This window comes from Miniopterus natalensis, chromosome 12 (genome assembly GCF_054644295.1).
Source record: "Miniopterus natalensis isolate mMinNat1 chromosome 12, mMinNat1.hap1, whole genome shotgun sequence".
NCBI classification, from domain to species: Eukaryota; Metazoa; Chordata; class Mammalia; order Chiroptera; family Miniopteridae; genus Miniopterus; species Miniopterus natalensis.
This window is the reverse complement of record NC_142092.1, coordinates 70,716,211-70,731,894: the sequence shown is the minus strand read 5'-3', so window position 1 is coordinate 70,731,894 and position 15,684 is coordinate 70,716,211. Positions and strand designations below refer to the sequence as shown.

General features: G+C 47.1%; 1 protein-coding gene across 4 annotated transcripts in view; it reads right to left on the bottom strand.

Annotated features, from left to right (window-relative positions):
- Positions 1-14,130, bottom strand: part of TSC1 (TSC complex subunit 1) — a 44,543-nt gene extending 30,413 nt beyond the window's left edge. For 3 of the 4 annotated variants that reach the window (XM_016196589.2, XM_087822990.1, XM_087822989.1), the window contains exons 1-2: positions 14,043-14,130; positions 5,160-5,222 (exon numbers count right to left, since the gene is read on the bottom strand). The gene's annotated coding sequence lies outside the window, so the exon portion shown is untranslated. Of the gene's footprint in view, positions 1-5,159; positions 5,223-14,013 lie in introns of all 4 variants that reach the window. The other variant, XM_087822988.1, reaches the window with a different exon arrangement.
- Between the last annotated feature and the right edge of the window lie 1,554 nt (positions 14,131-15,684).

Below are 15,684 nucleotides of genomic sequence, written 5' to 3'. Positions count from 1 at the left end.
TTATAACCAGTAACGATTCACTGACTTGGCTCTTGGTTAGTCAGAAGTTCATTTGTCAGAGAAATCAATTAAAATGTCTAAATGCATTTTTTATAGTAAATCATGAAGTACACAGTATTTATAGTCACACCTATAAATATAAATCTTACAGGAAAATCACAAAGGAAGGCCATTTGAAAGGGCTCAGAACTCTTACAACTGGTAAGATTTTACCACAAAAGAGTTTAAAACAGAAGAGAAACCAATGTCGCCTTGCTGTGAGCTGGACTCAATTACCGCCATGGTGAAGGCAGCAGCTGGCCAGGGTGTATTCTTCCTAGAGGGCTAAACGGGATGACTGATGTCAGTCACACACTTCAGCACAGCACGTGGCGCAAATAAACACTCGCTGAGCAGTGCAGCATGTCATTGGGAAGAGTCCAATAAATGTCTTCAGGACACTGCTTTCAAGATGACTTTTTTTAAACCCTCACCCAAGGATATTTTTTCCATTGCTTTTCAGAGAGAGTGGAATGGGGAGGGAGAGAGAGAAGCATTGACAGGACAGAGACACATGGATTGGCTGCCTCCCACACGCACCAGGACTAGGGCCGGGGATCGAGCCTGCAACCGAGGTAGCACGTTTACCTTCCTAGCCCCATTTTCATTTCTACTTCAGGTAAATCACAAATGACCCTTAGATTTTAAAGTATTTTGTCTGTAAGTTCAGTTTTGTTCCAATAAAATTGCTACTTACGGTCTCGGAGATGCTCCTTTGTGTACTGAGAAGACAGCCCTGTCAGGGCTGGTCCCAAATGAGGAGCCCAGAGCACAGTGGCATAAGCTCAGTTCTAAACAAAGACGGCGACCATCCAGTCAACCTGGCAGTGGTCAGGCTGACCGACTTGGACCATCCAGCTTGTTTTTCAGTGTGTAAATATAATTTAGGCATAGAAGTCTGGTTTCTGAAGCCTACTCTTTCCAAATGCTTTACACAAGGCAAAAATAAGGTTTCAGCTAAAACACATTAGAACATTTTTGGCAACAAGCTTTTCTCTTTGGTTCTAAAATTCTACCCTTTAAACATATTTCCTAATCCCTAGAAAAAATATAAATATTGGGCTTTGTATGAGATTTGTCATTTAAGTGACCCAAGTTCAAGGATTTCCAATATTCTAAAAAGCCCTGACAAAAGTTGAATTATAAGCTTTTGGAATGAGTCCCATGACTGGAACATCTCTCCTTTTTAAACTCATTCAAATATGTCTTAAGGGCCTCAGTGCAGGTGCTACGGAGGGCAGACAGACCTAGCAAGCACACTGGAGAATTATGCACATGTGAGAAATGGCCGTGGCTCAGTGGGTACACAAAGGCGGGGAGGAACCAGCCTGGGCTGGGCTGGTGGTGGCGGGTGAGATGCGCAAGCGTTAAACACACTTTACAACCTACGGAAGAGTTGCTGGAAACAAACACAGAAAGGTGAGCGCCACAGGCACGTGAAATACCCACTTACAGCCGTGCCAGTCTCTCTTCCATCTTAGAAAGAACCAAGTATAGAAAACAGAGAAGGTAGGAGAAGCCGAAAGTCAGTATCTGGGTTAATACATGTCTGTATCTACATGCAAAGCAACATTCCAGCTACTTTAATGTTATCTTTAGTGGCCGCATGCACAGCACAGTGCTATAGATGACACTGTTTATACTAAGAGCAGGACTTCCAACACCCACTACCCACCCCAAACCCTGTCACTCTGCCCATCCTCTGGTCTCAGTAAAAGGTCAAGATGCAGACATCTAGGAGACACCTTGTTGCTTCCACCACTCTTACCCTTACATCTGAGGTAAGTCCAGTCCAAACCCACATTATGGCCCCTGGAGACAAGAGAGCAGCAGCCTCCCTCACCACCTTCCTGCTTGCATTCCTGCTCCCCTAGAACTCATTTGCCACTAAACAAGAGACTTGAAATATGAATATCAGAATCTATCACTCCCCTGTTTAAAATCAAACAATAGCTTCCTGTGGAGCTAATAAGAGCCAAACTCACGAGCAGCCTCTAAGGCTCCCACAGCTCAGCCATTTATGAACTCCCCAACCTCCCTCTGCCTTCACTTCACACCCCTCTGCTTCATTTCTCTGCTCTAGTCTCTGTTTTTGAAAACCCAGGAAGAAAGCTTCTCGATCAGTGCCTTTGCACACACTGTTCCCTCCATCCCTGGAGTGCTCCTCTCCCACATCCTCACAGGGCTAACTGTCCTTCAGGTCTGTCTCGATACCTGGCCCTGGTTTTTAGGTGTGAAATTTGAACTATCAACTGCCTACTTTGGCAGCATTCCTGGCATCCTTGACTCTGTGTGTGTGTGTGTATGTGTGTGTGTGTGAGAGAGAGAGATCAATAACTACATGTTCATGTTGTCACCATATTATCTAATCCACACAATGTGCAAAGTGGACAAGGCATGCATTTAGAATTACTACTAATACCTGAATAATTGCTTTCAAATAGAGGTAACACATAAGTTCTGTATTTATGTATGACAGGCTGAAATTCTGTCAGTTTAAGTACAGATGTATACTTATAAAAATAAAATCGGCAGTTAATGACGTGACTTTTTAAAAATATGTTTTAATTGATTTTAGAGGGAGAAAGGGAGAGAGAGAAACATGAATATGAGAGAGAAACATCAATCGGTCGCTTCATGCACGCACCCCAACCAGGGACTGAAACTGAAACCTGGGCATGAGCCACGACTGGGAATCGAGCAGAAGCCCTTTCACTGCGCTGGACGATGCTCCAACCAACTGAGCCACACCAGCCGGAGCATGATGTGACTTTTACATTAAAAAACAATTGAGAACTTTCAACTAGTTAAATACATTAACTAATAATGTGAATATCAATAGGGTAGACTAGCTAGATCACTATAAATAACAGTAATTATTCTTTGAGTCAAATGTTTACAAATATTTTAATACCTGGCTAAATGACAGAAAGCATATTTTAATTTTTATAGAATTGGTTTTTCAGCATTTATTACAAACAAAATAACCTTAAGAACTGCATTTAGTGTGTAGTCTTTCAAGAAAAAGTCATATTTGGGAATACTTCACATCTGAGAATGAATAAAAAATGTCTACTTTCACCTCAATTTTGTCATGAAAAAAAATCTAAAATCACACTAAATAGCATCCAGGATAAACCATCTTCAAGCCAAACATAAAGAATATAAAGAGTAGGAAGAAGCCCGGCCGCCATGGCTCAGCAGTTGACCATCAACCTGGGATCCAGGAGATCGTGGTTCGATTCCCGGTCAGGGCACATGCTGGGATTGTGAACTCCATCCCCAGCAGGGGGTGTGCAGGAGGCAGCTGATCAATGACTCTCTCATCACTGATGTTTCTCTCTCTCTTTCTCTTCCTCTCTCTGAAATCAATAGATATATTTAAAAAAAAAAAAAAGAGAGAAGAAAACAATGTTAAGAAAAAAATTACTCAAACACATTTTGTACTCACTTATCAACTTTCAAAACAGACTTTACAAAAACACTTTACAGAGACAGTTTCTTGTAGTTTTATGTCTATGAAGGGCAAAAATTTAAACAAAAAGCTTGTCGAAAGGACTGCTATAGACAGCCAACAGTCTGCAGTAACTGAAGATGAAGGATCTTCGAGGTCTGCCCCAGGTACAGCTTCCTTCCAGAAAACAGCCCATCAGACACTCTCCCGAATCACATCAGCTCTGTCCAGAAACATCAGTGATGGGACTAACAGTGGCAGCTGAAGGTGATTGTTCGGGATCACACATGTGTACCAGTGACTACAGGCGCAACCTGGCTGCTGATAGTGCTGACAAAGTATGTTTCAAACCTCAGTTAGCTGGAGCATCGTCCTGTACACCGGAAGGCAGTGGGTCCAGTTCCCGATCAGGGCACATACCTAGGTTGTGGGGTTTGATCCTCGGTTTGGGTGTGTACGGAAAGCAAACTGATCAATGTTTCTCTCTCATATCACCAATGTTTCTTTCTCTCTCTCTCTCTCTCTCTCTCAAAATCAATTTTTAAAAAACATATCAAGTGATGATTAAAAAAAGGGTCAGTGTTAACTACACACAAAAAATTTGAAAATGAAAAGACAAACTTAGAAAGCCTCCCCTGTGAGAGTACGCTGCTTCCACATTTTTGTTAGACAATCTACAACCTACATTGAGTCCTTGTTTGTGAACAGACATTGATCTTAAGACAAAAATCCCTACTTGTTTCCTACTATGTAAGGTGAGGCAGACAGTGACAGAATATAGTAAATGGCAATCTTCAAGCCATTAAATGAATCCCATTAGGTGTCTGTGTATAAAAACAGCCTACTAAACACCTTCCCTGTGTCCCCACAGACATACCACGTGCTGCTCTGGCACTCTTGCTGATCAATTCCACCTTACATCTCAGTGATCAGTCAGCTCACTAAGACTGACCAGGTATCCGAAGGCCAGGGCCTCAATAATTATGAAGGAAATATCCTGGGGCTCTGAGAATCCTCTAGTTCCTAGACCCAATAGCATATAATTCATCCCTAAAATGAATTAAGACAACCAACAGATAAAGCCATGTTAAAATGCAAATGCTAAGTTGTGACTTCAGGGGCGCTCAGCCCAGGATGTGCATTATAGAATCACCCGGAAAGTATGCAAACCTGTAGCCCAGGCCCCACTCCAGAGCAGGTTAAGGGGTAGGGTCCAGAGAGTACATTTGGTTTATACCAAATTTACATTTATACCAAATTTACGTTTATAGTCCCAAGTGCACTTCAATTTAATGATTAAAACCAAGCTTGGCTGTGAAAACTGATTTGAGTCATGGACCCACCAAGTACTGGCCGTATGACCTTAGGAAAATTAGATGACATCTCAGAGTCCAATTCTTCATCTGTCAAAAGGGGATACACCAAAAGTGCAGTTGTGAAGAGAAAAGTAATGCATTTAACAGTGCCCGGCACTGAATAAGCAATTAATAATCATCAGTAATTTGACCAATTACTTCATGCCATAGACAGTCCAGTTCCTGGCAAGCAGTTAACATCATAAATGTTAAATCCTGCGTGCAAAAAAACATTATGCACCAGTACCACCATGGACAAGATGGCCAATTCCCTCTGTCTCCCCAACCAGTGGGCTGAGTTGATACCTTACCTGTTCTGGGGACAATTGGTAATTCAGTTTCCAGTGCTGTCAACCTGGTGTCTTTCATGGTCACTGGAGGGAAAAACACAAATATGTACATAGTAATCTTACAATGCAGCAAACCAGACCCAACCAGAGTGAGTTTAGGGTTCCCCTGGGCCCACCTCCTTCCTACTCTGGCCCTGACAGGTGGCATCTGCTCTCCAAAAAAATGAACTCTTAAAATCCCTGGGCACACCTACCTCTCCCTGTCCATATTTCTGAACAGCTGGCTGCTGGGAAATTTTCTATACTGTGCGGAACTTGTACTCTCTGCCTTTGTTAACTGCCTGTGTTAGAGCTATAAACAAATGGGCAGTAGTGAGGGTCCAAGTTGAAATCAAGCTCTGCCATCTTTTGGCTGCGTATCTTTTGGCTACTTATCCTAAGTCTCTTATGTCTGACCTTAACCTACCGCACCTGTACAGCAACAAGAGTAAAGGCCTCTTCCTCATAAGGCTGTGTGGTGACTGAAGGCGATGCATCCAGGAGCCCTGGGCACAGTGTGTGGCATGGAGTGCTAACAATGGGAGCCCCAGGGGGCAGCCCCAAAGGTGGAGCAGCCCCAGGTCCTTCATGGGCCTGCATCGCCTCAGCACCCACCACTCCCCCCTCACCCAGCCCCACTAGCCTCTTAGTCTCTCAGCCAAGCCAGTCTCACCTCCATTTCAGGACCAGTCTCCTCCCTCCCCCCAAGCTATATCTTCACCCTTAAAATCTCAGCTTAAACACACATTCCTCAGAGAAGTCTTCCTTTCCCTCCACTCCCAAGGCCCAGCCTAGGTCAGGTCCCATTGTGTGCTCTTACAGCCTGCATTTCTGTGTCACCTATATAATTAGTTACTGAACATGCCTCCCACACTAGACTGGAAGGTACATCCAGGGAGAGAGTGGCTTAGTCAGTACTGTATCTCTAGCAGCTACCACAGTGCCTGGCACAGCAGGTCCTCAGATAAGGCCTTGTTCCTTCAACATCATAAAACTCGACTCCTTTATATCAATTAGCCTATAATAAAAATGGTTACATTATATATCATTTTGCTTAAAGTTGCAGAACCTAACAACATTAAGTGAGGACTTACTGTACTTGTTGATCGAGCATTTCTCTACTTTCTTCCCCTACTTTCTGTCCACATTATCTCATGTTAAACATCTATGTCAAATATGAGTATATATAAACACATACATTCCAGTTTGCTTCAAAATGTATTTAGGTACAGGCTGACCTCCAGACTGGAAGCTCCAAGAGGACAGAGACCATGCGGTCCACCACTGGACACACAGGGCCTATTTCAGCATCTGCCACACAAGAGGCAAACAACCCTCTTCTTGGGAACAAAGATTTCATCAGCTTGTTTGGTAGCCATTCCAGGGCTGACTGTAGAGTATGAAAGCTGAGCCTCACATACTATATACACCTAATTACCCCGAGCACAGAAAAGCCTGGAAACAAGCCCTTCAACGTACCATCCTGGTCAAAGTCAAACCAGGGGATTGAGCAACTGACTCTCTAACAATGAAAACCTCTTGCCCAGACAACAAGGTGATTCTGTTTCCTCGTGGAGCACACTCCACGCATTTACACCATGGTCCTCAGTGGCACATGCACACGTGCGCAGAGCTGGGAGGCAGGCTGGCCCTTCAGACAGGGCGTGCTTGCCCTGCCACAGTCGCTCAACCAACTAAAAAGGTGGAATTAAACATGTGAGCCTCTAATCTCCAGAATCCTTCAATCAGCTGTTAGTCCAGCGAGTCATACAGACTTCTTGCAATTAATCCCAGTTGGTTCTTTTACCTGAAAAGCAGTATCTAAGGTGAGGGTAAAATTCAGATATATATAAGATGGGATCCTGCGGCCTGCCCAGCCACACCACTGTCCTAGATAAAGGCACTGGCACAGGAAATCAGGTTTTTGTCCAATGTGAACATGAAGACTCCTCAACACCTTTATCACTACACAAAAAACTGCAATGGCAATCAATCAGCATCGCTGTGGCATTGGCATGTCAAGGGCTACCTGCCATTACTGATACTTATGTTTATTCTCTCATTACTTTGTAGTTAAATCCTGCCCTACAGAGGGACTACAGGGCAGAACCATTCTGGTCAGTGAAGTGAGATGTGACATGACTTCCCTGACCAGAAGTGAGGAAGGAAGCGGACTGGTCACAGATGTGCACACCCTCAAGGGGCATGGATGGAAACACCCGTCAGAGCGTAACAGGGTCAATCCACCTTAGCTTCAAAAGCCAAACCAAAAAAGAAACGAGCCTCCCAATGGAGCTGTTCCTGTGATAGTTTGAAGCAATGCTCTCACCTATGGCAATGTTGTGACTGCACTTCTACAAGCCGTCTTTTTGAACAAACAGCAGGTTTGAGAAAGAAGATGAGGGCTCTGAACTTTAGTGTCTTGAGATTAAACAGAAGGAAGGTAGGTCAATTTGTTGTCACAGTTCACCTCAATTCCACAGTGTGGGTGCTTACAGATTGATGGCTTAGACACCTGGGATACATGCAAACTTGGGGCACCTGCCACATGGTGCTGTCATCAGCAGGACCTGTACACACGTCACATATCTCTGCCCTCGCCAAGATGCATGATGGGCCATGAGATGGCTAAGAGCTACCCATACCTCTATGAACGTGTGTGGCAGGTACCTACAAGGCCTTTAGAAAGTATCTGATCTGAAAGTATCAGCTGAATATTCAGAGTTTTGGAAAGCCAGTGTTGTCTGTGGCCTCCTCTCCCCTAGAAGTCCCAGAACTACAAATTACACAAAATAGGTGACTGCAGAGCTATCGCCTGAGATAACTTTGTACTCACTTGTCTGTGACAAAAACAACTATGGGTATAAATGAAGGCAGATGTCTCTTCACTACACTTGTTTCCTATCACTCGGGTTTTCACTAAGAAAAAACTCAAATTCAACTTGGATACAGGTTCAGGCATAGGTGGACTATTTCATTATCAAGTACAGTAGATATAAATCAGAAATATTGCACTTGTATGTTAATAATACAGTTAATATGTTAACAATACAGATACTAATAATCTGTTAATAAGACACTATTACACTATCTGAGGTAATATTCTATCAGGTGAACAAAGTTGCCTCCTACACAAATGCATCCAAAAAAGGTAAGACACCAACTCCCAGTCCCTCTTCCTACCAATACACAGAAGGAAAGAAAAAGGGGCAGGAAATACTACTTAGTATGTGAGTAAAACAGCTGATGGCAAGACCTGCCAAAGTGTGTAGTCACATGTGATTTAAATGGTCTCAGTGGTAGTCCTTCTCAAGGTCATGTAAGCTGGGGCAGGAGAGTCCAGACTCTCCATTCAGAATTTTGCCATCAGGAAGCTTCATGGACAATTTGCTGAAGGTTGTATCCTATTTCAAAGGTCGCCTGCAGGGACAGAGCTTGATTTTGGTACGGTGTATTTCTTCTATAAATAATGTTTATGTTTTGACTTTCTATTAGCATGAACAAAATTATTTACCAGAAAATACAGGCCAGACAGATATCATGTATGTGTCAAAAAGTCACCATACAGGGCTTCCCCTAAAAGAAATCTGAGCAAACTATCATATTTTTTTAGGTTTCAAGCTCATAGGACTAAAACAGAAACATCCACAGAATAAAGTCATAGGGTTTGATAGTCTAGGACAGTGGTTCTCAAATGTGGTCCTCACACCAGCAACATCAGCATCACCTGGAATTTGTTAGGAAAGCAAATTCGTGGGCCTAACCCAGACCTCTGAGTCAGAAACTTCGGGAACGGGGTCTTCTGTGTGATTCTGAAGCCCAGGAGAGGTTGAAAGCCACTGGCCCAGACAAAAGAAGGACGAAGGCGGGGAACAGGAAGCGTATACATTTCATGTCTACTCTGAGGTTCAAGGGGAAATAGTGCATAAACCTTGGGGAAGACCCAAAGGAATTGTACCAGGTGCTAAAGGTACCAGCACAGACTGAGTGCCAGGCCTGACAAGCATTTAGCAAGTTACATCCCTGAATTCTTCATTTCTGATGTGGCACCCAAAGCTGAATTTCCAGTGAAGTGTAAAGAATATTTCAATATAAAAGTCTGACAAGATGATTTATAATACAAACAGTACATAGGCCCATCTTTAAAAGATTTGGGCTTCTCCTTACCTACTGGTTTAAAAAAAAAAAAAGATTGTTTTTAATGAAGCCCAAGTCCATTTTTAAGAGCAGTAATCTATCTGGAATGAAGTTCCTGAAGACATACCCAGCATTTCATATCTCTATGAATTTTCTTGGTGGTGATGGAACGGGAAGGATATTTGACCCATAGTTTATTTTCAGAGGGGAACTGAGCCACCTCCTCCAGCGCCCCCCCCCCCACCACCACCAAAAAAAGATTAAGAACCACTGACCTATGAGTTAGTTTATGAGATCAGCAGTCCAGGCAGTTTAACACACTGAAATACTAAATCTGGGGGCTCTGGAGTGAACCAGCAGGGTTCAAATCCCAGCTCAGCAGCTGAGTAAGTGGCTTTAGGCCTCAGGTCCTTCACCTCCCTATCCTGTCTGTTAAGGCTGTGGGAAGAGTTCATAGGATCTTACCTGCAAAATAGCACAGTGTTTGACTCATAAGCACTCAACACATATAAACTTTATAACAATATTACTACTAAACAAAATGTATTGCCGGATACATAGGCTCTGCGGTCTATCCATTCAACAGCTTATATTTGAAACACTGATAAAACTACTGTTTAACTTAAAATGGATACATTTCTCATTTGTTACTGTGCCCTGTGAGCCACTCAAAGCAGCACATCTAAATGACTGCAGACATTAAGGCCACTACACTTGTTCTTATCACTCTGCACTGTGTCTTCCATCACCAACAGAAGGACACACTTGTCCCTCGTTACTCAAATACTTCATGGTCTTTACTGCCATTATCTTTACACAGTGACCTGTGAGTTCTAGGCGGGTAACTAAACTGCCTTGTTTTGTATCAAACCTTGGTTTTTAAGGCACTTTACTCATTAGATGACAATCTGAATTCCTTCAATCTTTAGAAATATTGTTACCTTTTGCTACTTCCCTGTATAGAACAAAAGTTAGCACTGCACAAGAAAAGGGACAAGAAAAAATTAGCAAGGTCCCGAGAATTAACTGAGATATACATACACACACATATATATAATTTTTTATTCTACCCCCAAAAGAGACATTAGACATTAAATTACTAATATCTAGTAACTACAGGCTTAAAAGTAAACCAGAAAATTCCTGATGATAGACCTCTTTCAGACCCACCTAAATTGGGGGGAGGGGGGATGAGTATTTCATGCAAACTAAATTATATTAAACACTGAAGGAAAGAACAGTGTTTGAGTACATATTAATTATATGTATATTTAAAGCAAAAAACTACAGGTTTGAATGCTGAGTACACTTTTCTTTCATGATTGCAGCTACTTAAATGACAGACAAAACTAATAAAAATTAAAATAATCTCTCAAAGGGATTTATCGTATGAGAAACTTAAAGGAAATTACCTTTTAAAAATAATGTGATACAAAGGAAAAGATAAACAGGTCATGCTTTTAAAAGTCACCAATTTGCTGATATATTATAAACCCATTAACATTTTTATTCAATCAATTTAGTCAGAATGTTTAACTGAAGCCCCAGGAGGATCTTAAATCACAGAAATTTAGACTTAGGAATACTCTAATTTACAATCCAACTCTCTTATTTCACATATGAAGAAACAGGCTCAGAGAGCTATTTGACTTTTATAAAGCTTGAAATGGTTGCTATATTACTGTATTTGGCTCATCTGCATCCAAGAATGTCCAATTAATTCCAGGAGAAGCTCATTTCAGTACACTATGGCCCTGGAACCCAGAGAAGGAGCATGCCTGTACCCTACCAAACTTGGGAAAAAGACAGAGGTATAAGATCAAGTCAGCTGTAATTGAGAGCCCAAAATTCACCCCACTACACACACCAGAGGTTAGAAGCTATTTTTAAAAATGCCTCTGCAATAAATAGTAATTTAAAAGAAAAATAGCCCAATTGAAACTTTTTAAAAAAAATGTTTTTACTGACTTCAGAGAGAGGAAGGGAGAGGAAGAGAGACAGAGAAACATCAATAATGAGAGTCTTTGATCGGCTGCCTCCTACAGGCCCCCCACTGGGGATCGAGCCTGCAACCCAGGCATGTGCCCTGACTGGGAATCGAACCAGTGACTTCTAGGTTCATAGGCTGACACTCAACCACTGAGCCATGCCAGCCAGCCAACTGAAACTTTAAGGCACTGATCTTCAACCTCTGGTGCACATCAGGACCACCTTTGACTTCTCCCAAAATATACATCCAGGGGGTCCTCAAAGACTGACTATGCAGGTCTACCTACTACGGGGCCTGACATCTGTGACGGAGATTCTGATGAACACTGTTAGAGATCTTGTTTCCAGCAATTTTACTATTCTGTAAACATCACACAGACAGGTATATATGTGATTAGTCCTAGTAAGACTGTTCGGTTTCATCTCAAATGAAGCCAGGCATGCACAGAAGGAATCACATTACACCACAACAGTTGCAGTATTGGAGGTCTTTGCTCTTAATCCAGTGAGGAAGAGTATCACTGAGTCAAAGGATCTGACACCCTCCAATTTAACACAAGCAAGTGAGAGGGCCTGGAGCCAGCTGGAAATCTAACTGGGAATTTAGAAACATACCAAGTCTTTATGACACCAGGAAATGCATGAAGCAAAGAAAGTTTATTACATCACCACCCTTCCAGGCACGTGATGTAAGTGTGTTTTGGGTAAGATATTAACTTTAGTTAAGAGGATAGTTTCCATTTACGTCTTCTATAAATACCCCTTAAGTTTATACCAGATGGTTAAAAAGGAGATTCTGCAGCTCCCCAGGGCAACAGCAAAGAATGCTGCGGGTTCTTAAGGATGCGGGACTGTTACAGGCACCTTTCCCTGCACAACCCTAAATCAGTTTTCACATTGGCATACCCCAGGTCTACACAGCAATGTTCAGCCTAAGAATCACAGGTGGTTGCTCTGTAAATGGAGGCTCCCAGAAGATCCCGCTTTGTCATGCTTCTGGAAACGTACAGCTCCACTTTGCCAGCCAGTTTGAATATGGGTGAGTCCCCATTGACCCCAAAATTATAAATCACAGTGTCTCAGGAGAGTGTTATTATTATTTAGTACTTTTACGGCACACTCTATGTAAAGTCAAGTGCTATCCCTATGCTTTCTATTAAAAAAACAAAACAAAAAACACCAGCAAGGACTTCTGCAGTCAGCTCACCAGTGTTGTAAAGGTATCAAGTACTTTCCAGTCTAGATCCGCATGTTGAGCTGCACAGCACCGCCTCTGAAGCAGAAGCCAAGGCGCAGGAGCAAGGCACTCCCTTCAGAAGTACACACACACGCACACGCATGCACACGCATGCACCCCCCACACGCACACGCCCACACACGAGTGCACACACGCATGCCCACGCACACGGGCACGCACGCACGCATGCACACGCATGCAAAGCACACATGCACACGAATGCACACGCACACGTGCACGCATGCACACACACGCACACGCACACGAATGCACACACGCTCATGAATGCACACACGCATGCCCACACACACGCACGCACACGGGCACACACACACACACGCACGAGGGCTTTGGAGCACAGGCCCGGGCCAACAGATTCCTGCAAATCGCTTCACTAGGGTGACGGGCCAGCTCTGATCGAATAACTAAACGGCCGGGCCGGGCCGAGCCGTGCGGGTATAAATAACGACGGGCCGCAGCCTGGGGACGGGTCCGACCCCGGTTCCGGTCCCGGCTCGGACACTGCCCGAGGCGGCCTCAGGCGGGTTCCCCGCACCTCGCTGGGCCTCAGTTTCTGCGTCCGAGGGGCGCAGGCGTCGCCGTCGCTGAGCCGAGGACGGGGCGCAGCCCTTCCCCAGCAAGGACTCCGCGAACGCCAGCTGCTGGGACTAGGACCGCACCCCCTTCCGAGACACCCCCCCACCCCCCGTCCAAAACACACCGAGCAAAACTCTTCACCGGGAAACACAAAGGGAGAGCCTGGGTTCCAGCAGCTCTCGGGCTGCAAGCCCTCCACCCTCCGGTTCCTCAAATGAATGAATGAGCGGCCAGGAGCCGCTCCGCAAATAGCTGTCTCTCAGGCATCACCTCTGCTGACTGGAGGTAACTGTCTTCCACCGTCGTCAAACACCCACAAGCCCTCCGGGAGCGGGGCGACCCGGTCCTGCCGGCTCCGGCGGAGACCCCGCGCCCGGGCGAGCCCTCGGCGCCCACAGCAGCCTCCATTCATTCCGCCCCGACCCCGGCCCCCTCTCCTCGCGCCCCGGGACCAGCCCCGCCGCGCGGCCCTTCCCCGCCGACCGACGGGGGTCTCTCCGCCGCCCTCCGCACCCCGCCGGGAACCTGTCACCCCACCAAGTGAGGGTCCGGCGAGGGGGCCCACCTACCCCCCTGCCCTGGGAGCCGCGGCCCGGGCGCGCATCCGTCCGTCCTCCCGGACGCCCGGGACGGGCGAGGTGCCGGCCAGGCCCGCCTCCCCATCCCAGGGACCCGCCGGCCCGGCGCGGCCCCACCGGAGACCGCGCGGAATAAGAGGGAGAGGGAAGCTTTCCGAATCCCCCTCCCCGGGGTCTCCTCCCCGGCAAGCGAGCCCCTTGCCCCCGCCCGCCCGGGGCCTCCCCGACTGGGGTCATGGCGCCAGGGCAGCCCCGAGAAGGCCCCGTGAAAAGGAGGGGGCGACACCCCCATACTCACCCACCGTCTCCTCCCCCTCAGCTGTTTACCTCACAGTCCCTCCAGACTACAGGGCGCCGCCATCTTGGACGTACAGCACCTCCCCCTGTCGTGAAACGTCCCCGGCCCGCGGAAGCCTCCTTCACGAAAAAAGAGTCCCCGGCGGCGGGGGCGGGGGTCTCGCCTCTCCTTCGCACCTAATGACAAATGACCGCGGTCGCAGCCACGCTGGACGCAAGAGGCCGCCCTGCTCGTCACGGAGGATGCGAACCGGCCGTGAAAGGACCGAGGAGAGTGTATCAGGCGGAGGAGGGGGCGGGGCCAGGCGGAAGGATCCCGACGGGAGGCCGCTGAGAGGTCTTGTGACTCCCAAGGAGGCAAAAAGAAGAGCCGGCGCTGCGGGAGGAGCCTCGCGAGAGCGCGGGGGGCGGGGCCCCGGTCACGTGGCCGGGCCGGCCCGGCGGGAGGGGCCGCGGCAGAGGCGTAAACAAGCCGGCGGGGCTGGGTGTGGCGGGGCCCGGCCGCCGTCCCCGGGCCGCTGCTCCCCGGCAGGCCCGGTGCTACCGGGCCGCGGAGCCCCGGGGCCCGCGTGGGCGGAGGGCAGCCCGGGCCGAGCGGCGGCTCCCTGCGCCCGGGCACCGCGCCGCGCGGAGCGTCTGCGAAAGCCCGGGCCTGGTCCGCGACGTCTGCGGGAACCGCCTGATCCGAGCGGGCGGCTCGGTGGATGGATTTATTGTTGTAAGAAGATTCGTATGAGTTTACTTGAGCCCCGTTGAGGACCATCGTGGGGAAGCCAAGTCTCAACGGGAAAAAAAAACGCTGCGCAGCCCCGCCGGCGTGGCTCGGGGTGAGCACCGACCTGGACCCAGGAGGAGGGTCCCCGGTGGGTCCCCGTCGGGCTCGGCCCGGCTGCGGACTAGATGCCCGAAGGGGGTGCGCGGGAGGCAGGTCATCCATGATCTCTCCTCCCTTCCTCTCCCTGAATGCAATAAAAATATTAAATAAAAAAAATGCTTCCCAGAGCAGGTGGCTTTAAAATGAGAACCGCACAGTGACTGAGCAGGGACCTCCCCGTGGCCCAGGTGGGGTCGCCCTGGGGCTCCTGGCCCCGCCTAAGGGCGGGGTGAGGCCTCGGTCCCCAGCAGGGGGCGTGCAGGAGGCAGCCCGTCAACGCTGCTCTCCCATCATTGATGTTCCTCTCCCTCTCCCTTCCTCTCCCTGGAATAAATAAATAACTTTTTTTTTTTTTAATAAGAACCCCTTGCCTGGCCTGGTGTGGCTCAGCGGTTGAGCATCGACCTAGGATCCAGGCGATCGGGGTTCGATTCCTGGTCAGGGCACATGCCCGGGTTGCGGGCTCGATCCCCAATGACTCTCTCATCATTGATGTTTCTGTCTGTCTGTCTCTCTCTCCTTTCCTCTCTTTGAAATCAATAAAGATATATTTAAAAAACAAAAACAAACAAAAACAAAAACTAACTTAAAAGAAAAAAATGAGAACCCCTTCACTGAGTTCCTGCTGTGCCGCTTCCCAGCCGTGTGCCCCTGGAGGAGTCTGGAAGTCCTCTGAGCCTCAGTTTTCCCCCTGGGGAGAGAAGGTGACCCTGGCGCAGGTTCAGGGAGATAAGGTAGGAGAGCGGTCCTCCCAGCACCTTGCGGAGACAGTCGATGCTCCTCAGATGCTCCTCAGAT